The sequence below is a fragment of the Phragmites australis genome, chromosome 9 (genome assembly GCF_958298935.1).
Source record: "Phragmites australis chromosome 9, lpPhrAust1.1, whole genome shotgun sequence".
Taxonomy (NCBI): Eukaryota; Viridiplantae; Streptophyta; class Magnoliopsida; order Poales; family Poaceae; genus Phragmites; species Phragmites australis.
In genome coordinates, this window is record NC_084929.1 from 22637759 (window position 1) to 22659100 (window position 21342).

Below are 21342 nucleotides of genomic sequence, written 5' to 3' on the forward strand. Positions count from 1 at the left end.
TAGCGCTTGTTCAAGCATTTCCATCATCCTAGCTTGTTCTGCCTCTCGTTCTGCATCTCGCTTTGCTTGGGATCTCTTTTGGCTGTTGTAACTGTCGACTTCGCATGGGAATCCATATTTCCAACCCATCACCCCAACACCTCGTGTGCGACCACCGTGTTCCTTGTTTCCCAAAGCCAAAGTGAGCTCATCCCTATCCCTGTCTGGCTTGAAAGAGCCTTGTGCAGACTGTTCGTGGGCTTCCACAAGCTTTTTTGCAAGCGTTTGCGTCACTTCCTGGTCTTTGGAGGTCATAAAGCATAAGCTTCCATCAGACGAGTAAGAAGCACCCCTCCTAAGAAGGAAGCACGTTGATCAATGATTTCATCCCTCCGTCTCAGGCGTGACACCTCTCTCTCGCAATTGATCTAGCTGTTGTTGCCACTGCCGTTCTTTCCTCATGTACCCACGGCTGCCGGCTCAATATGACCACCGACAGTGAAATGGTACCTTCACTACCGGCTCAATAAGAACACCGAAAGTGAAAGTAGTTTCACTGCCGGCCTAATATGTCCACCGGCAGTGAAACCCCTTTCATTGCTGGTGTCGCGGGGTGCAAAAATTTTATTTTAGCTTCGTGCGCGTGCTTAGAGACATGAACCCAAGCCATACACCAAGTAAGACTGAACAAACCGATGCGCTACTCAGGAGATTTCGATTGAGTTTGTACTATCTATATTTATTAACATTAAGTTGACCTAGCAGACCTAATACATATTTATTTAAATTTGAACTTGCTATATACCAAAATTAATTTTTGTATATACCTAAAATAAAAAATCAATATGGCCAATAATAGATATATCTTCCACCATACACTACATATTGAAGCTTCCATAACAAAAATGAGGTATAATTGCATCTAAAACAAATTCATACATAGCAATTAATACAATTTAGCTACTTTGTCTTAACGATTCGCCCTTCATTATAATCACGATGTACATAGGGAGGTTTGTCGGTGTCTTCCATGGGACCTAGGTCGTTGTCCTCTCCAAAATGAGGTAGTGCATCGAATTGATTGTAGTCTTCCTCGTCAACAACATTCTCTACTCCGACAATCCTTCTTTTTCCTTGAAGAACCACGTGGTGCTCCTCCTTGTTAGCCGGGTCTGGGTCCTTAACATAGAAGATCTGCATAACATCATTTGCACGTACAAATAGTTCTTCTCTGTATCCAATGAGTTTTTGGTCCATTATAGTCATACCGTACTTGTCGATCTTCACACCCCCTGGGAGTTTGACCCATTAGCACCGGAAAAGAGGAACCTTTAACACTCCATAGTCGAGTTCGCAGATCTTCTCTATGAATCTGTAATAGGTCTCCCTATTTCCATTGCAGTCATAGGCATCTATACGGACACCGCTATTTTGGTTGGAGCTCTTATTATCTTGAGCTCTCGTATAAAATGTATAGCCATTCATGTCATATCCTTGGAATGTGAGGATTGTAGTAGACAGTCCGTGAGCCAACACATTCAACTGAGCACACTCTATCTGCTTATGCATCACTATCTGCGTAACCAAGCGCCAAAATGATCTCTGTGCTCTAGTGCGATCCAAACATCAGGCATCCCTGGGTTTCTGGTGCGTAGCATCTTTTGGTGTTCTTCGACATATGGGTCCACTACAACTGATTGTTGCAGAACTGCAAAATTTACTTGCGTGAATTAAACGGGGTCGTTAGTGCTTAATGCGTTTGCACCTATTGTCCCTTTCCCCTGTATCCTCCCCGCATGGCGAGATACAAGCACACCAATCAATTTGAGATTCATGTAGTCAATGCAGAAATCAATGACCTCCTCGGTTCCCCAGCCTTCGGCCATGCAGTCTTTCAGCCTATTTCGGTTACGAACATATTTCTTAAGAACTCTAATAAACCTCTCGAAAGGGTACATCTGATGCAGAAACACAGGACCAAGAATCCATTGATGCACCATGATATCAAAAAACGATGGAGGGAACAACGCCTCAAGCTGGGATAGAGTCTCGACCACGTCACCCTGTAGCTTATCTAGCTTGATTGGATCGATGGCCTTCTGTGATATCGCATTGAAGAATTAACACAACTTTATGATTGGGTTTCAGACCTTCGGCGGTAGAATACCTCTAATTGCAATTGGAAGCATATGTGTCATCATCACATGATGATCATGAGACTTCATGCCAATTAATTTCAAGTCTTTCATGTTTACTAGTCTCTTTATGGTGGCAAAGTAACCGGATGGAACTTCGATTCCATGCAAGCATTTGCACATTGCATTTCTCCGCCTTGCTTAGATTGTAGCTAGTGGGGCCAAGATATTTGTTGCCTTCTTTCATATCTTCAGAATGTAGATTTTGTCTGAGTTTCAAACATATCAGGTCCTTCCATGCTTGGAGTGTATCCTTTGTTTCGCCAGGTATGTCCAGTAATGTACCAATCAAGCTATCACACACGTTCTTCTCAATGTGCATAACATCGATTGCGTGTCGAACCACCAAATCCAGCTAATATGCTAAGTCGTAAAAGACAGATTTCTTTTTTAATATAGGAGCTCTAAGATTAGATTTTGGAACCAGTGTACTCCCGCGTCCCTTTCCAAGGATAACCCTAAGTCCCTTTACCAACTCATATACCTGTCTCCTAGTGCGATGCTTTGAAGGTGATCGAGTCTCAACTTTTCCATCAAAAGCTCTCATATTTCTGTGGTACGAGTGATCCTTGTGAAGAAATTTACGATGACCTAGGTACACCATTTCTCAGCTATTCTTCAGCCACAAGCTCTCTGCTTCATCCAAGCAATGCACGCATGCATAGTAGTCTTTGACAGTCTGGCCTGATAGGTTGCCAAGGGCTGGCTAATCTTGGATTGTTACGAACAATATTACGTATAGGGTGAAGTTCTCTCGTTTGTATGCATCCCATACCTGCACACCATCATTCCACAGTATTACAAGATCTTCCATTAATGGTTTCATGGTAGACATCGATATCGTTGCCAGGTTGCCTCGGCCCTGATATCAGCACCAACATCATAATATTCTTCCGCTTCATACACAACCAAGGAGGATAGAGTCACAGGCCAAGTGCTATTACTCCTGCTCATGTTGCCGAATGGATTCACCCCATCCGTACTCAACCCAAATCTTATATTCCTCACATCTTCTGCAAAGGGCTACTTATATTTCCTATCGATGTTTCTCCACTGCGTAGAATCAGCAGGGTGTCTCAGCATTCCATCATCCTTGCGCTTATCGGCGTGCCATTGCATCAGTTCGGTTTGCCTTTTGTTCACGAATAAACGCTCCAAACGGGGGACTATAGGAAAATACCACATCACCTTCACGGGACGCCTTTTCTTCTTTCCTTCACCATCGATATCATCACCGTCATGCTTGTACCATGCTGCACCATAGACGAGACACGCTTGCATGTCTGCATGCTCTCCGTGATACAACATGCAATCATTTAGACATGCATGTATTTTTTGTACTTCCAACCCCAATGGGCACATAACCTGCTTGGCTAGGTACGTGTTTTCCGGCAGCATATTTTCCTTTGGAAGAAATTTATTCAAGAACAATAACATCTCTATGAAGCTAGTATCAGACCACCCATTGCTTGCCTTCAATTGGAGCAGTGAAAGCACGGTACGCTACTGTGTGCTCCTTCTTGCAGCCTAGGAATAATGGTGTTTTAAAGTTCTCTAACATACAGTGGAACTTTTGAAATTCTCTTTCATTAGTGAAGTTCCCCTCCCCATTGCGCAACATCTGCTCCAGATCATCAACGTCAGCATCGGCCAACATCTCCTCTGGATCATCATCGGCCAACATATCTCCGGCAGGCGGCATATCGATGTTTTCGTCGACCAGCATATCGGTGCACATGTCTTCGTCTTCTCTTTCAATGTATTGCCCTTCCTGTACGATCTCAGCTTCACCGTGCTCGGTCCAATGGGTATAGCTAGGCATAAAGCCCATTGGCATGATGTGGGAATGTATCTGCTGGGTGGTGGAGAACTGCTTCTTGTTCTCGCAATCGACACATGGACAACACATGTATTGAGACTGTGTATTTAACTTGTGCGTCGTGGCTTGTACCAGAAAAACAATCCACGCCATTCTTGTACTCTGCGCTCACATGGCTCGCATTGTACATCCATCTTCTGTCTATCTACAATTATATCATTATTGTAAATCCAAATTCATAACATCTAGAATATTTTGCGATCACCAACAAATAAATTACTTCGTCATCTCCTACCAGCAATTGGCTCGGGCTGGAGGAGCAGCCTTTTGCATGCTTTCGCGTTCGCTTCCGATGAGTATTTGTTGGTGCCATCCCTAGAAATTTTCTTTATTATTCAACACCTTATCTATGACTCATTAAGGAAACATGAAAAATAAATATGCTCATACATAAATATAATTATATCTTGCTACATACCTAAATATCATGGCAAAATTTTCTAATTCATTAGAAATCACAATAAATACACTCATACCTAAAGTTTCCATATTGGGAACATGCTAATTAATTAAAATAGAAAAATATAATTGGAGCTTTCTACATACCTAAATATCATGGCTAATTTTTCTAATTCACTAAAAATCAACCATAAATATGCTCATACCTAAAGTTTCTATATTGGACCTTACTAATTAATTAAAATACAAAATACAATTGGAGTTTGCTACATACCTTAATATCATGGCTAAATTTTCTAATTCATTAAAAATCAAAAATAAATATGCTCATACATATTGCTAATGTAAATCAATAAATGAGGTATATAGCTCCACTAGAATTGAAGCTTCCATATCATAAATGAGGTATAATTGCATCTACATTGTCTTAAAACATCATGGCCATAGGTTCATCTCCATCATTTCAAAATAGAGAGCAATTTAGTAAATAAAATTCAAATAGAAATGGATTGGAGAGGAAGTTACACACCTTGGAACAGCTAGGGCATGAGGATTCCTCAAAATTTTGAAGCCACCAAGATCCTGATGAGCAAAAATGCCCGCCACCGAGCAAGAACAGAGCTCCTCTCTGTTGTTCTCTAGGTTGCAGAAGGAGAAGGCGACTTTTATATAGCTGGGACATCACTGCCGGCTCATTTAACTAGCCGATAGTTATGTTATGCTATCACTGCGAGTCAATAGATTAAGCCGGCAGCGATGAGGGAGCAGGGCATCACTGCCGGCTCAATCCATCGACCAGCAGTGATGACCCTTATCACTATTGGTTCATAAGCCACGATGGCTGATTCTTCTCACGCGGCTTATGAACCAGCAGTGATGCCCATCACTGCCAGCCCATTAGGAACTGACAGTGATGGGTTGGCATATAATGCCAGTATTGTAGTAGTGCCATAGTCGCTTCGAGCTTCAAGTCTTCTTTGGAATTCCAACCGATTGGGGCCCATTCACGTTGATGATGACTTTCTTGGCACCTAAATAGGTTGGTTCCACCCTCGTTCCTTTCTCCCAACCATATGTGCAACCACCTTGTCATTTTTCTTCTTCTTGAGCTTATAGTGGTTCCTTTTGGTCTTGTTCTGGTAGTTGGGTTTGGTGTAGATATTTGAGGTCTTTTTGGAGAGGTTCATGATTTTCTTCTTCTCCTTGATCTCATTATTGACTTGCTTGCATTGGAAGGACTTGTGACCTTTCTTGATTGCACTTGAAGCATGTCACGGTGGACCCCTCCGCAAGCTTCTTCACCATAGTGGTATGGTTATCTTAAGGAGGTTGGACATAATTCTTGCCCTTTAATCTTGCCAAGTCCTTCTTGAGCTTCTCCACTTCTTGCTTAAGCTCATCATTCTCTTATGCAATGAGTTCATTAGATGATTCTACAATAACATTCTCAATGCATATCTCATTGCAAAGGGGTGAGCTAGATGAATCAATAAAATCCTCACAAGAAGTTAAAGCATCTAACTTAGGCTTGAAATTAAAGAGTGAGGTAGATTGCTTCAAAGGGACCTTAGTTTGAGATTCAATGCACTCAAATTTAGCCTTAAGCTCTCCATGTCCTTATTTAGTAAATTGAATTTGCTCAATAATTATTCATAATTAGAAACAAAGGTAGCATGAATGCCATTTAGGATTTCCTAAGCTATTTTGATTATTTCTTAAGGGTCCTTTGTTGCTCATTGATCAAATGAAGGAGTTCTTCTTGAGAGTGGGAATTCTCATCAGATTCATTATCACTTACATCGTTATCTATATTTTGGCCATAAAGCACTTGTGAGATGGCTTGGAAAATAACTTGTGTGATGATGCTATTGAGAAAGAGCTTTTCTTTGAGGGGACAATGGTGAGACTTTCATCACTTGTGTTTGACTCTTCATCCTCGCTCACCCATTTTCCTATTATTGTGAATGATTTGGCTCTTCCTTTAATTTCTCTCTTGTTCGTGGTCTTCTTGTCCTTCTTGATACGATCAATTGTGTTGACCAAGTCTTCAATGGAGATTGGATGATCAATCTTGGCATTGATCCTCTTCATATTTTTCTCTAATTTTGATAAGAGCTTGATAATCTTGGGATCAATTTCTTCATCACTTGATGTACTTTGATCATCCTCTTCATTACTCTCTTCATCTTGACCACCATTATCTTTGCTTGAGCTTGACTCTTGCTCTTGTCTCCTCATCATTGCCTTCATATACTGGCATTGAACTTTCTTGCTTGTAAGAACAAGGTTCTTAGTGTTGGACAAGGAGGAAGCTTTTACCACTATGTTCATGGTCATCTTATGGGCGGTGATCTTATCGAGCACTTGACTTGGAGTCATCTTCTTGATGTCATTGTTATTATAAATGATAGAGACTATCAACTTATACTTTGGAAGAAGAGCTTGAAGTATTCTTCTCATCACTTGATCATCGTCAATTGGCGTCAAACTTAGCCATTGATATCGTTCACAAAAATATTCAAACGTGAGTACATGTCTGTCGGTGGATGAACATCGCAAGCAGGGATCCTGAGGGACCCCCTTTGAGATTCGGCCGGGGGGCTGGTCCTAGACCTACCTCGTACGTGGGGTTAATGTGTGTGGGACTTAGGCGGGATGAATCATTGTCGGCTGGTAGAAATAAATGCACCAAGGATTTAGACAGGTTCAGGCCGCACGGAGGCGCAATACCCTACTCCTGTGTGTTCTGTATGTTATCAATGCTCTTCGGATGTTTCTATGTCTTTCTCGATCTCTAGCTTTCTTGTTTTTCTCTGTTTTACCAGGTGCCCTTTCTACGAAGTGCTCCCCCCCCTTTTATCTACCGGGGGGGGAGGTCCTCCAGGGAGGGCCCAGAACGAAGGCACAAGTTCCCGTAAACAATAAATGGAAAGCGACCATCATGGGTCTACAGTTGATGTTACAGAGGGTTGAAAATAAATTCCTCGGACGGTCCCATCGGTCTTCACATCCCAGCTTTAGCAGGCGCAGGGGCACCCACCGGCCAGCCTCTGAGTACTCTCTCATGCCTGTCTGGTCAGAGTAGGTCTGACACGGTCTGATGCAACAGGGCGATAAGCGATAAGCCTCAAGCCCATCGAAGATATCTTCAAGCTGTCTTTCTTTATGGGCCCCGCGAGGGGACATGCGATGGGACCAGTCGCATTAATTGTGCCCACGCCTTCCTGCCAGGCGGCGGCAGGGACTGGGACCGTCCACGCTCCCCATTAAATGCAGCATCGGGCCTTCCACTGATCGACACCTTATCGTGGAGTCCCTACAGGGTCCACCGGCATGGGGCTTGTCGGGTGCTCGGGGACCAACTGTTCTTGGCCCCGAGCGCCCAGTCCCGGACCTTGCTTCCATCGGGTCCTCGGGGCACTCCGGGTACTCGGGGACCAACTGTTCTTGGCCCCGAGCGCCCAGTCCCGGACCTTGCTTCCCTCGGGTCCTCAGGGCACTTCGGGTACTCGGGGACCAACTGTTCTTGGCCCCGAGTGCCCAGTCCCGGACCTTGCTTCCCTCGAGTCCTCGGGGCATTCTGGGTACTCGGGGACGAACTGTTCTTGGCCCCAAGCACCCCCTCCCGGACCTGGCTTCCCTCGGGCCCTCGGGACTCTCTGGGTACACGGGGACCAACTTTTCTTATCCCTGAGCACTTACTTTCGGACCCTACTTCCCTCAGGCCCTCGGGGAGGTGCTCCCCGAGGGAAGACGCCATGTGGCACTGCGCTGTCCTGGCCTCGGGACTCGGGAACCCCCAGATCCCGTATCACCGACAGCAGCCCCCGGGTCCATCGGCAGGCGATGGTCCAGAGACTATGGGTGGGGCCCTATTTCTTCGAGACCGATCACAGTATTGGTGCCACGTGGCTTTCTATCAACCGGTGCTGAAATCTTTGCAGGCCTTGCAATTTTTAGGCCCAAGCTTTTGGTATAATCCAAGGAGGAGCCGAAAGGGCGCGTGCCCTTTCGAATTTCGAGGAAGGCAATGATGAGGTGGGAGACGCCCTAGGCTTCCGCACAGATTGAGGAAGACGTGCCTCGCTTATTGCACCGAGGAATAAGGCGTTTGAACTCCCAGCGATAGAAAAGGGGAGAGGCAACAAACCGTTACCTTCCTTAATCGCCATTCTTGCTGTTTCCATTCTTGCCTTTGTCATTCTTGAGCACTGGGAGCCTTCTCTTCAGCCTTTAGTGCACCCCTGACTCAACCACCTCCAGCGCACTTCCCACCTCTGAAAATGCCAAGGGCAGGAGGCAGTCATCAAGAAGCGTCGAACAACGGCGCCATTCTGCCGAAATCCCACCTCCTGAACGAGGAGGGCGCGGAGAAGGTGCCGAAGCTTATGGTCCCCGCTGGCCAGCGGGGAGCATCGGTGGTGACACCAGCCACCCATCCGCCCGCCCCGCATGGGCCCGGGCAGATCGTCATCTTTGCCTCCTTCGTGGCCGCCGGTCTAGTCCCATCATTTTCGACATTCTTCATGCAAGTGTTGGACACTTACGGCGTCCAGTTGGCCCACCTGAGCCCGAATTCGGTGGTGATCCTGGCGGTCTTCACCCACCTCTGCGAGATGTTCGTAGGGGTGCCGCCGCCTGTGGCGCTCTTCCGGCACTTCTTCATCCTCCGAGCGACCGGAAAAAAGAAAAGGTCAGACGATGTGGAGGTCGTGGGCTGCTGCAACTTTCGCCTGCGGGAAGGTGTCAGCGATGCCTACATCCAGCAGGTGCTACATGGCAAGTGGGACAACTGGCGCCGGGACTGGGTCTACGTCGATGTCAACCCCCACGACCGCCTTTCGCTACCCCGCTCCCGTGGAGGATGCCCGCCTGCGCCCAGTGCTGAACCGCATCGAAGACCTACATCAGGCTGGGCTTACCTTGCTAATGATGGTCGCCGACTTCCTGCGCTGCCGGCTGGCCCCCCTGAGGGAACGCGTCCGTCCTGCCTGGATGTACACCGGGCCTCATGATGTGATGAGGATGTGTGTAGGCGAGGATGGGAACCTCGACTAGGGGGCCCTGGCGGCGCTGCTCAAGGTGGTAACTGACGTCGAAGACCTCGCCAGGGCGGTCCCGCCACGCGAAGACCTGGTGCTGTGTTCAGACCCGGGCCAGACGGCTCTACAGGAATTAATGCCGGCCTTTGACGCCCAGGGGCCGACAGACAGCACAGGGCGTCGAGACCCCGGGACACTGCACATTCCCGGGGCGAACGACAACGGAGGGTGGGGCGCTGCAGCAGACGATGGCAGACCGCCGAGCCAGGGCGATAAGGGGAAGCGTCCCCGGTCGCCCATCACCCTACTGTCCTTGTCCTCTTCATCGCCATCACCTCCGCCATCCCCGCGCTGAGAACCTCGGTCGACGGCTGGCGGCGCGACGGTCGGCGGCCGAATTGGCTAGCCCTCGGGAGCAGGTTCCGAGGTGGATGCTGGGACTAGTTCACAATGGCCTGGGGGCCAGAGCCCACCCCCGAAGAGGAGAAGGTCGGAGCCCAGGTCGAAGGCCCCAGAATTCCAAATCCCGCAGTCTTCCTGGCGGTACCGCGGGCCAAAAACCACGTAAGCTCCCTTTTCTTCCTCGAGCTCGTTTAGCCCGTATCTTGGTTGGGGGTTGATCTATTTCTGTTCTAGGCTGCCCAAGGGCTCTTCAGAAGCTGAGCGTCTCCCGAGCAGCCAAGGCCTCCCCCTGTCCCAGAGTCGAGAGCCCAGGCTGGCTCTGCCACGAGCCCTTCGACTGGGATGGAGCAACTGGCTTCAGGGGAGGCCGTCGAGACAAGGGTGGCGCTAGCATGGCCGCCGTATGGGTCCCTGAGTGCCTCTGCGGAAAAGGTGCGGAGGGGACCCAACTCTCGATCATCCCCTGGCCAGGCCCCGAAACCCCTCCTCGGGGTGCTGGGGAGCGTCCGGGAGGTCATCGGGCGGCTCGAGGCGGCCATTGCGGTAGAGCGGGCCGAGCTTGAAGAGGAGCGTGCTGCCCTTATTGACAAAATGGGTTGGCTGGACGAGGCCCGCAAGCTCCTGGAGACCCGCGTGGCCACGGCCCGCACGACCTACGAGAGGTCCTTACAGGAGCTGGCCATGGAGCGGGAGGCCCTGGAGGACGTCCGCGAGGAGGCTGTCACCGCACAGAAGGAGGCCGACCGCCTGGGGCATCTCACGGCGGAGCACAACCAAGTGTCGAAGAGGCACGCCGACGAGCTGGGCGCTCGCGAGGAGCAGCTTGCCCTGCGCGAGCAGGAGGTTGCCTCACAGGAGGAGGCGGTCGGCAAGGGGGAGAAAAACCTTGCGGTCTCCTCAGGCGGACCTCCACCGCCAAGCCGATGATCTCGAGCACGACCGTGCCGCCGTTCTCCGCCGGGAGGAGCAGGTTACGCTGCGCGAGATGGATGCCGATCTGGTGTCGTCAGTGCTTGCCACCCGGGAGGAGAACGTCGCCAGCCAAGAGGCAGGCATAACTGCCCGATAGCAGGCCATCAAGGCCCGGGCTGAGCGACTAGAGCAGGCTCGCACCGAGGTGGCTACCCAACTCCAGGAGGCACGGGCCGTGAAGGACGTCCCTACCAGCACCGCCAGCAGCAACGGTCTTGAAGCTCGGCTGATGAAAGCCGAGGAGGATCTTGATGCCGTCTACGAAGAGCGGACGAATGTTAAGGCGATGATGCAGGATGTCCTTCAGCAGGCTCGGGGCTCTGTGGAGGCGGCTGGGCTTGGGTCCATGATGGTGGGTTCCCAAGGGTTGTATACGCTAGGCCATCTTGCCCTTGGGTTCTCGAAGGTCGCCCGGTGCCTCGAGGCTCTCCCCGCCGCGGTCTAGGAACTGGCAACCCAGGAGTGGCGTGCGCTAGCCCAGGGTGCGGCCGAGCATGTTCTCGCCTGCTATCGCAGCCGAGACCCCGCCTTCCCGCTGGAGCCAGCTCGACAGGGCGTGGTTGAGGCAAAGGAAGCCGCCGCTCGGGCAGCTGTCCGCGATGTCACCACTGAAGTGGCAGAATTTTTTGTGCGGGAGCCAGGCCTGGGCAGTGATAGCGACGACGACACGTGACCTCCTCTGTGGCCTATAACCAAGAGTCCCCACGGTTCGGTGGTGCTCGGGGTAGGACTGACCAGGCCAAGCACCGAAAGCCCGACCCCAGGGACTAGGTGGTCCCGACCACTCTTGCTTGAGTGGTAGGACTACCTAAGAACCCCAGAGTCTCGGTAGTGCACGGGGTACTGCCATGCCAGCCGGGCACCACAGCCCACCATAAAGAACTTAGGTCAGCGATCGCCGCCTTTGCGGTACACCGACTACCGTTTGTCTTTGTTGTTCCGGAAAGGCGAATACGAGGGCAGGGTTTTGCGTGCGAGAAGATTGCCTCGCCGAATAGATTAGCATACGAGGGTTTTGAGATTAACTTGGGAACAATAGTTCATTACGAATATATGAATGGAAATTCATATGACTTTTTTATGAGGATACCCCAAGTAGTGACTTACCGAGTCGGTGTCAGCTGACCAGGCCAAGAAAGGGTGGATGCCCCGGTGCTCGGGGCGCCCGAGAATGTGGATTCCCTTGTGCAGAGCGCTTTAGCCCCCAGGTCCTCCTTTTAGCACCCGAGCACTTCCCGGGGGCTAGGTGGTCCCAACCACTCATGTCCGAGCGGTAGGATTACCCGAGGACCCCGGAGGCTCGGCAGCGCCCTGGGTACAGATGCCCCGGTGCTCGAGTCACTTGGTTCTCGAGCATTTCCCTGCAAGCTCAAATAGGCAAGGTTTCTTTGCTTGGTGCGCTCCGTCGGTGCGGTACTCATTATAGCTTGCTCTCATTTTTGACCCGTGACCTCTCGAATGCCCGGACTGGCAAAGTGCACAGACAGAGATACGACTAAGAGGTCCCAAGGTTCGGTGGTGTAGGGGCCGGGACTAACCAGGCGGAGCACCGACAGCCCGCACCTGGGGACTAGGTGGTCCCGACCACCCATGCTCAAGCGGTAGAACCACCCGAGAACCCCAGACGCTCAGTAGTGCTCAAGGTATTACCACAGCAGCTGGGCACCACAGCCTACCACAAAGGACTTAGGTCAGTGACCGCCGCCTGTGCCGCATACGGACTGGCATCCATTTTTGTCAGCGGGAAAATGAGAGAGAGCGTGTTTTTCGCGCACGAGTCGAGCATCTCACCAAGCAGATTAACATATGGATTCTAGAGGAAAACTCGGAATAAGAGCAACATAGGCGTATATTAATGATTCATACAGAAGTGATGAAAATAAATAGCAAGTGCTAACTTGCGTGGTTGGTATCAGCCCCCGGCCAATTTGGGCAGGGGGAAGGCCCCTGGCCCGGTTGGACCGAGCACAAACACGCTTACCTATGGATAAAATTTGTGAAGGTGCTCGATGTTCCAAGCATTTGGGAGAGGCTGCCTATCCTCTGTGGCCAATCGAGACGAGCCTTGCCGTGCGGTACCGGTCACGACGAAGGGGCCTTCCCATATGGGGGAGAGCTTGTTCTTTCCTTCACGCGTCTGAGCACGTCGGAGAACCAAATCCCCAACCTCAAGTGACCGGGCCCGGACATGGCGCTGATGGTAACGCCTCAGGCTCTACTGATATCTGGCTGCTCGGAGGCGGCCCGTCGCTGACGCTCGTTCAAGTGCTCGACGTCATCGCGTCTTCGCTGTTCTTGTTCAGTCTCCGAGTATGCATTCACCCGAGGCGAGCTGAGCATAAGCTCGGTGGGGAGGACAGCCTCGGTGTCGTAGATGAGGAAGAAAGGCGTCTTCCCGGTGGCCCGGCTTGGCGTGGTCCGGTTGGCGCATAACACAGCGGGTAGCTCATCGATCCACACTTTCCCATGCTTTGCGAGAACGTCGTAGGTCCGGGTCTTGAGCCCCTTCAGTATCTCGGCATTTGCGCACTCGACTTGCCCGTTGCTACGGGGATGAGCAACAAAGGCAAAGCAAAGCTTGATCCCGAGGTCCTCACAGCATTTCCCGAACAGGGCACTTGTGAACTGGGTGCCATTGTCGGTGATGATCCTGTTTGAGACGCTGAAGCGACTTGTGATGCCGCGGATGAATTGGACCGTTGTGTTCTTGGTGACCTTGATTACTGGGACCGCCTCTGGCCACTTGGTGAACTTGTCGATTGCGATGTATTGGTACTCATAGCGCCCGACTGCTCGGTGGAATGGACCCAAGATGTCCAGCCCCCAGACCGCGAAGGGCCAAGACAGGGGGATGGTATAAAGAGCCTGAGCTGGCTGGTGAATCTGCTTTGCATGGAACTGGCACACCCTGCAGCGCCGAACCAGCTCGAAAGTGTCCAGGAGGGCTGTTGGCCAGTAGAAACCTTGCCGGAACACCTTCCCGACCAGTGTGTGAAACGATGCATGGCCACCGCACTTGCCCTCATGGATCTCAGTGAGGAGCTCACTGCCTTCCTCCCGGGTGATGCATTTCAGGAGGGCACCGTCCGTGCTGCGTCGGTAGAGATCCCCATCTACAATGGCATAGCGTTTGGACTGCCGTGCAATCCTCTCTGCAGAGGCATCGTCCTCGGGAAGGATGTTTTATTTCAAGTACCCTCAGATCTCGTCGATCCACGATGGTTCTTGAGGACTACCGGTAAGTGCAACATGCTCGCCGGGCGGCGGCACCTTGACGGGACATCCCACTGAAGGTGCGGCCTGGGTCCCCCCGACTGAGCTCGAGGGTTCCCCTTCATCCTGGTTGGCAGACAGGACAGATGGCCGTGTGAGCCTTTCTTGAAAGGTTTCGGCCCGGACGAGCGCTCGGGCGGAGGCCAGGCAGGATAGGTCATCGTCCACAGTGTTGTCGTGGTGAGGTATATGCCGCAGGTCCAGGCCGTCGAAGTACCGCTCTAGCCTCCTGACTTCCGCCACGTACGCCGCCATCTACGGGTCTGCGCACTGGTATTCTTTTGATACTTGGTTTACTACCAGTTGGGAGTCACCTTTAACAAACAGCCGCCGGATCCGGAGACCCACTGCTGCTCGAAGTCCAGCGATGAGGCCTTCGTATTCCGCCATGTCGTTTGTTGCTCGGAAATATAGCTGCACGACATACTGGAGTACTTCACCTATCGGGGAGGTGAGCACCACTCCATCCCCCGTACCCTTCAGCGTGAGGGAGCCATCAAAGTACATGACCCAGTACCTAGGTTCGTCTTTCCCGGGGTACGCAGACAATTCTTCGTCGTTGATCTCGAGGATCGGCGTCCACTCTGCCACGAAGTCAGAAAGTGCCTGGCTTTTGATCGTGTGGCGACTGATGAAGTGCAGATCGAATTCTGCGAGCTCGAACGCCCACTTCACGATATGCCCGGTACCTTCTCGGTTCCACAGGATCGGTCCTATGGGTATGTGGTTACCACCGAGACCTTGTGCACCTGGAAGTAGTGTCCCAGCTTCCTGTAAGCGATAAGCACTACGTAGATCATCTTCTGTGCTTGAGGGTATCTCGTCTTGGCATCTCGGAGGACTTGACTGACGAAGTACACCGGTCGTTGTATCCGGCGGGCCCCGACTGCGGCCTCGCTTGAGGCCTTGCCACAGCCCCCGAGCTCAACGTAGTGTTTGGGGCCTGCCGAGGTCCCGAGCTCAAGCTCCTGGTCGGGAGTGATCCCGCGTCCCAGAGGCTGCTCGGGGGCGACTGGGAGCTCGGACCCAGCACCTTGCCCCGAGCACTCATCATGCTCCACCACTAGCACCATGTTCAGGACCTGAGGAGTGGCCAATGCGTAAAGCAATAGAGGTTCGCCCTCGCCGGGGGCCACCAGTACAGGCGATGAGGTGAGGTACTTCTTTAAGTCCTGGAAGGCCTGCTTGTCCTCCAGGGGCCAATCGAAACGACTGGTCTTCTTCAGCAATTTGAAGAGTGGGAGCCCCCACTCACCGAGCTTGGAGATGAAGCGCCCCAAGGCTGCCATGCACCCAGCGAGATGCTGTACCTCTTTGAGCTGAGCTGGGGGACGCATCTGCTCGATGGCTCGGATCTTCTCGGGATTGGCCTCGATTCCGCTACTGGAGACCAAGAAGCCAAGGAGTTTGCCCGCGAGTACTCCAAATACGCACTTCTCAGGGTTGAGCTTTAGGCGCGTGCTGCAGAGACTATTGAACGTCTCAACCAAGTCTTCTAGTAGGGTGGCCCGTTCTTGTGACTTGACCACGATGTCATCGACATAAGCTTCGACATTGCGACCAATCTGCGTGTTAAGGGTAATGCAGACGGCCCGCTGGAATGAAGATCCAGCGTTGCGCAAGCCAAAAGGCACAGACACATAGCAATAAGTCCCCACCCGGGAAATAAAAGATGTTTTTTCTTCATCTTGCTTGGCCATGCGAATTGGTGATAGCCCGAATTTGCATCAAGAAAGCTCAAAAGATCGCACCCCACAGTGGAATCGACAATCTGGTCTATGCGAGGTAGAGAGAAAGTTTCTTTTGGGCAAGCCTTATTAAGGTCGGTGTAGTTGACGCACATCCTTAGCCTGCCATTGGCCTTGGGGACGATGACGGGGTTTGCCAGCCACTCCGGGTGGAGGACTTCTCGGACTAAGCCGGCGTCAAGGAGCTTGTTGACTTGCTCCCGAATGAACTCCTGGCGCTCAGGTGCCTGTCAGCGAACCTTTTGCCTCACGGGCCGTGCGTCTGGGCACACGGCAAGGTGGTGCTCGATCACCTCCATAGGGCCCGGCATCTTCACGGTGAGGTAGGCGTAGTGTGTCGCCACCATAAACCTGGCCAGCGCCGGGCGCCCGAGGATCGCATTGTAGGGCAGAGGGACCTCCGCAACATCGAAGACCATGTTCTCGGTTCAGAAGTTGTCCTGGCTCCCGAAGGTGACGGGCAACTCGACCTGCCCGAGGGGGAGAGTGTGCCCCGGTGTCACCCCACAGAAAGGGAGGGACGGCTTCAAGCACTTTGGGGGCACCTACAACTTTTTGAACGTCTCTTGGGACAGAAGGTTCAGGCCTGCACCCCTGTCGATCAGCACTCGGCTGACCTTCACATTGCAGATGATGGGGGATACCACCAGAGGCAGTCACCTCACCCCCGCAGTACTCGCGGGGTGGTCCTCCTGGCTAAAGGTGATCAGGGTTTCCGACAACTTGAGGGGCCTTGCGGCCGCCGTGCTCGGGGTTGCCGAGCACACATCACGTCGTATTATTTTGACACAGCGGCGAGAGGAGGGCATGTACGTGCCCCCATCGATGAAGGCAACGGTGTGCTCGGGTTCTTGAAACCCGAGCTCTTCGTTTCCGGGGGCGCCTTTGTCGTTGTCACCCTTGCAGCATTCCTCGCGCTCCTTCTGGCACCGCTCCGCGAGACCCTTCATCGACCGGCACTCGGTGAGGTCGTGCCAGTCAGTTTGGTGGATTTGGCACCATTTCCCTGCCTCTGGCCTCACGGGTGTGGGATTTTTCTTGACAGCCACCGGAAGGACAGGGGCAGCGTCGCGCTTCTTCCTCGTTTTCTTTTCCCACTTATCGGAGCGGGAAGGACCTGTTTTGTCGGCTACGGGTTGCTCGGGGCTTGGAACGTGCCACGCCCGAGCTTCCTCCACCTTGGCGCACTTGTCGGCTAGCGCAAAAAGCTCCGCGGTGGTCTCGACTTCGTGCGTGCCTAGCTTCTCGAGCATCAGCTCATCGCGGACGCCCTGCCGGAAGGCGACGATGATAGTGTGGGGGTGATCCATGGGATGGTATTGCGGACCTGGCTGAAGCGCTGTATGAACCACCTCAGCGTCTCTCCCTCCCGCTGCTTGACGGCATAGAGGTCACAATCCAGGCCGGGGTGCGCGAAAGTGCCCTGAAAGTTTGCCAGAAACTGGTGGCACAGATCATCCCAAGAGCAAATAGAGCCTGGGGGTAAGTTCATGAGCCAAGAGCGGGCAGAGCTCCTCAGGGCCACGTGAAAGTAGTTTGCCATCACCTTTTCGTTCCCGCCCACCGCTTGGATGGCGGTGGTGTAGATCTGGAGGAACTCGACGTGGTCGATGGAACCGTCGTACTTCTCCGGTAGTTCAGGCCAGAACTTTGTGGGCCAGTTGACCCAGCGGAGCTCGCCGGTGAATGCTTAGCAGCCCATGTCGTATACCTCAGCGCCGGTTGTGTCCCTGGGGGGTGAACGCCGGCGCGCCGGGGAACCCCGGTGGTCACGGGCCGGCATAGAGGAAGCATGGTCCTCCATCGCCTGAGCCTCGTGACGGGACTCCCGACGGCGCTCGAGGGTGACACGCGCATCCTCGATGGCCCTCCGCTCATTGAGGTGCAAGCGGAGGTCTTGTGGTCCCGTCGTGATCAGAGGGCGGCACTTCGTTTGGAGCCCCCTCAGCCGGTTCTGCCGCCACCCGAAGGTGCTCCGGCTTTTGTTGTATCGTTGAGGGAGGTGGCACGGGAACTCTGGGCAAGTACTTGCCGATGAGCCGTGCCCACCAAGTCGACTACCTCCCGTAGCCAACGGCCCTCTGGTGTTTCTCCCGCATCTTGGACAGGCGGCTGCATAAGGAGTGCTTGCGCCGCAAGCAAGGCACTCCCAAAGGCTGGCGTCACCAAAGTTGAGTTTACACCATATCGGCGCTCGGTGTTGTCCGGATGCGGACCTTGCGGTAGGGACGATTGCTGCTTGCTGCGGGTTTGGCGGCCCACCCGCGGCGGTCGCGGCCCTACTGGGCCCAGCGCCATTGTCCCCAATGTAGGGAGGCACCGTACGAGCCGGCTGCTGAAGCTGCTGAGGACCAGCCGGAGCCAGGGCCCCCTGGGCCATGTTTTCCATTTCCTCGTTCGAGTCCGAGTCAGTGCGCAGAAGATGATGTCCGCCCGCCATTTTTTCTGCAAAAAATGAGGTGGATTCAGGGATGCAATACCCCTACCTGGCGCACCAGCTATCGGTGGATGAACACCACAAGCAAAGATCCTGAGGGACCCCCTTTGAGATTCGGCCGGGGGGCTGGTCCTGGAACTACCTCGTATGTGGGGTTAATGCGTGTGGGACTTAGGCACGATGAATCATCGTCGGCTGGTAGAAATAAATGCACCAAGGATTTAGACAGGTTCAGGCCGCACGGAGGCGTAATACCCTAGTCCTTTGTGTTCTGTATGTTATCAATGCTCTTCGGATGTCTCTATATCTTTCTCGATCTCTAGCTCTCTCGTTTTTCTCTGTGTTACCAGGTGCCCTTTCTACGAAGTGCTCCCCCCCTTTTATCTACCGGGGGGGAGGCCCTCCAGGGAGTGCCCAGAACGAAGGCACAAGTTCCCGTAAATAATAAATGGAAAGAGAACACCATGGGTCTACAGTTGATGTTACAGAGGGTTGAAAATACATCCCTCAGGCTGTCCCATCGGTCTTCACGTCCCAGCTTTAGCAGGCGTAGGGGCACTGTCAGTGTATCAGGAACCCAGGGTCCCCGAATCCCGAGGCCAGGCCAGCCATCCGCCACATGGCGCCATCCCGCGGGGTCTCTCCTGTAGGATGAGAAAAGATCAAGTCTCGGGAGAAGGTGCTCGGGGCCACAGTCGGTGGCCCCCGAGTACCCCAGTTCCCCGATGATCCCCGGAATCCAAGTACCGGGAAGAAAGTGCTCGGGGAGGTGTACGGTCACCACCGAGCACCCTAGTCCCCCGACGATCAGAAGAGCTAAGTTCCGAGAGAGAGTGCTCGGGGCTGCGTGCGGCAGCCCCCGAGCACTCGGTTCCCCAAGGATCCATACAAGAGTGCTCGGGAGAGAGTGCTCGGGGCTGCATGCGGCAGCCGCCGAGCACTCGGTTCCCCGGCGGTCCATACAAGAGTGCTTGGGAGAGAGTGCTCGGGGAGGTGAACAGTACCCCCAAGCACTCGGCACCCCGAGGACAAGGAAAGGCATTCTCGGGAGAGAATGCTCGGGGATGTGAACAGTATCCCCGAGCACTCGGTACCCCGACGACCCAGAAAGACCCCCGAGGGGCCCACCGATGAGGTGTCAACCAGTCAAAGGCCCGAGGCCACATTTAATGAGCGTGCGTGGCCTGTCACCTCCAACTGCTCCCACCGCGCTCAGCGTCAGTTCTTGCCATGTTTTGGCCGAGAGGCATGGGGTTATTAATTGCACAGGTCCCGTCCCGTGCCATCCGGCATCAAGGCGTTCCGTCTGCCGCGCTGCTGTGGCAGGGGAACAAGACAGGGCGGGCACGCCGGGTTGCTCTGCGGCTGCCCGGTGGGCCCTCTCCACGGCGCCCGTTGCCAGGGCATTTATGGTGACGGATGACCGGGCGTGTGACGCATTTTCCACCCCCGGTCACTTCGCCCAGAGGAAATGATGACGCCCTTTCCATTTATGGTGTCTCGGAACTCGTGCCCCCTCCTTTCGTTCGGGGCATGTCGCAGCCGGTGGGTACTTAAAGCAGCCGGTGGCACAAAAGGAAATACCAAGTGAAAAGAGCAGAGCTGAAGAAGACGGTTAGAGGTAACGGATAGACAAGAACACAGCGCAAGAGAGCACTGTAAGGAAGGCTGAGCCCAATCCCAGCCGAAGAACAAGGAGCCTCAAGCTCTTAGATAGACCAACATTCCTGTAACCCGCAACATCCTTGAGGGACTTCCTCAGGACAGTTATAGTATCCATACAGGAATAGGGTATTACGCCCCCGTACGGCCCAAACCTGTCTAAATTCCGGTGCATTTACTTCTTCTTGCACTAGGTCAACACCCCCACCACCGGCTGTTGCATTCATTCCCATTTATTTCTCCGACGAACGTATTCAGGATCATCCCCCCGGCCGAATCTCTAAAGAGGGGTCTCTCGGGATCCCTGCGACTGGAGTTAATCCTCCGACAGCTGGCGCGCCAGGTAGGGGGGAAGCATCCCTGAATCTGTTTGTTTGTTTTCTTCCGCAGAAAAAATGGCCGGTGGTCATCGCCTCCAGCGTTCCGGCTCCAGTTCCAGCAGGGAAATGCAGCCCCTCGCACGGGAGGGCCCAGCCGCAGCTGCGTCCCAGCATGAGCCACGATCTGCACGTGCGGCGTTCCCCTCCCAAGGGGACCTGGGCGCTGGGCCCAGCAAGGCCGCTGCCGCCGGTGCACCATCCGACCCCCAGCCGGTGGTCGACACTCCTGCTGCCAGGTCCGCATCTGGACAGCGCCGGGCTCCTCTCCGGCGTAGGCTCGCCTTCGGCGAGGTCAGCTCTGGGAGCGTGCTGCTTGCGGCGCACGCTCTCCTTAGGCATCTGCCTGTCCAGGTGACGGCAGAAACCCCGGAGGGCCGCTGGCTCTAGGAAGTCACTGCCCTGGTCGGCACTGCCGTTGGCAGGTACTGGCCGAGAGTTCTCGCGCCACCACCCAGCGTGGCGCCGCCAGAACCGGCCCATTGTTGGGTAACGTTCGCACTGGCCAAGGGGCCTCCAGGCGGAGCGCTGCCCCTTTGGCCGCATCCGGAGCCCAGGACCTCCGCTTGCGTCTCAACGAGCGGAGGGGCGTCGAAGACGCGCGTGTCACTCTCGAGCTCCAGCGAGAGACCCGACAGGAGGCCGAAGCTGAGGACCAGGCTTCCTCTTTGTCGGCCTATGACCGCCAGGATTCCCCGGCTCGCCGGCGTTCGCCGCCCAGGAACGCCACCCGCGCCACAGGATACGGCACCGGCTGCCGTGCCTTCACTAGTGAGCTCCGCCGAGTCAAATGGCCCTCCAAGTGCCGCCCCGAGCTGCCGGAGAAGTACGACAGGTCCATCGACCATATTGAGTTCCTCCAGATATACACTACGGCCGTCCAAGCAGCCGGGGGCAGCGAAAAGGTGATGGCTAATTATTTCCATGTGGCCTTGAGGGGCTCTGCCCGTTCTTGGCTCATGAACTTACCCTCGGGG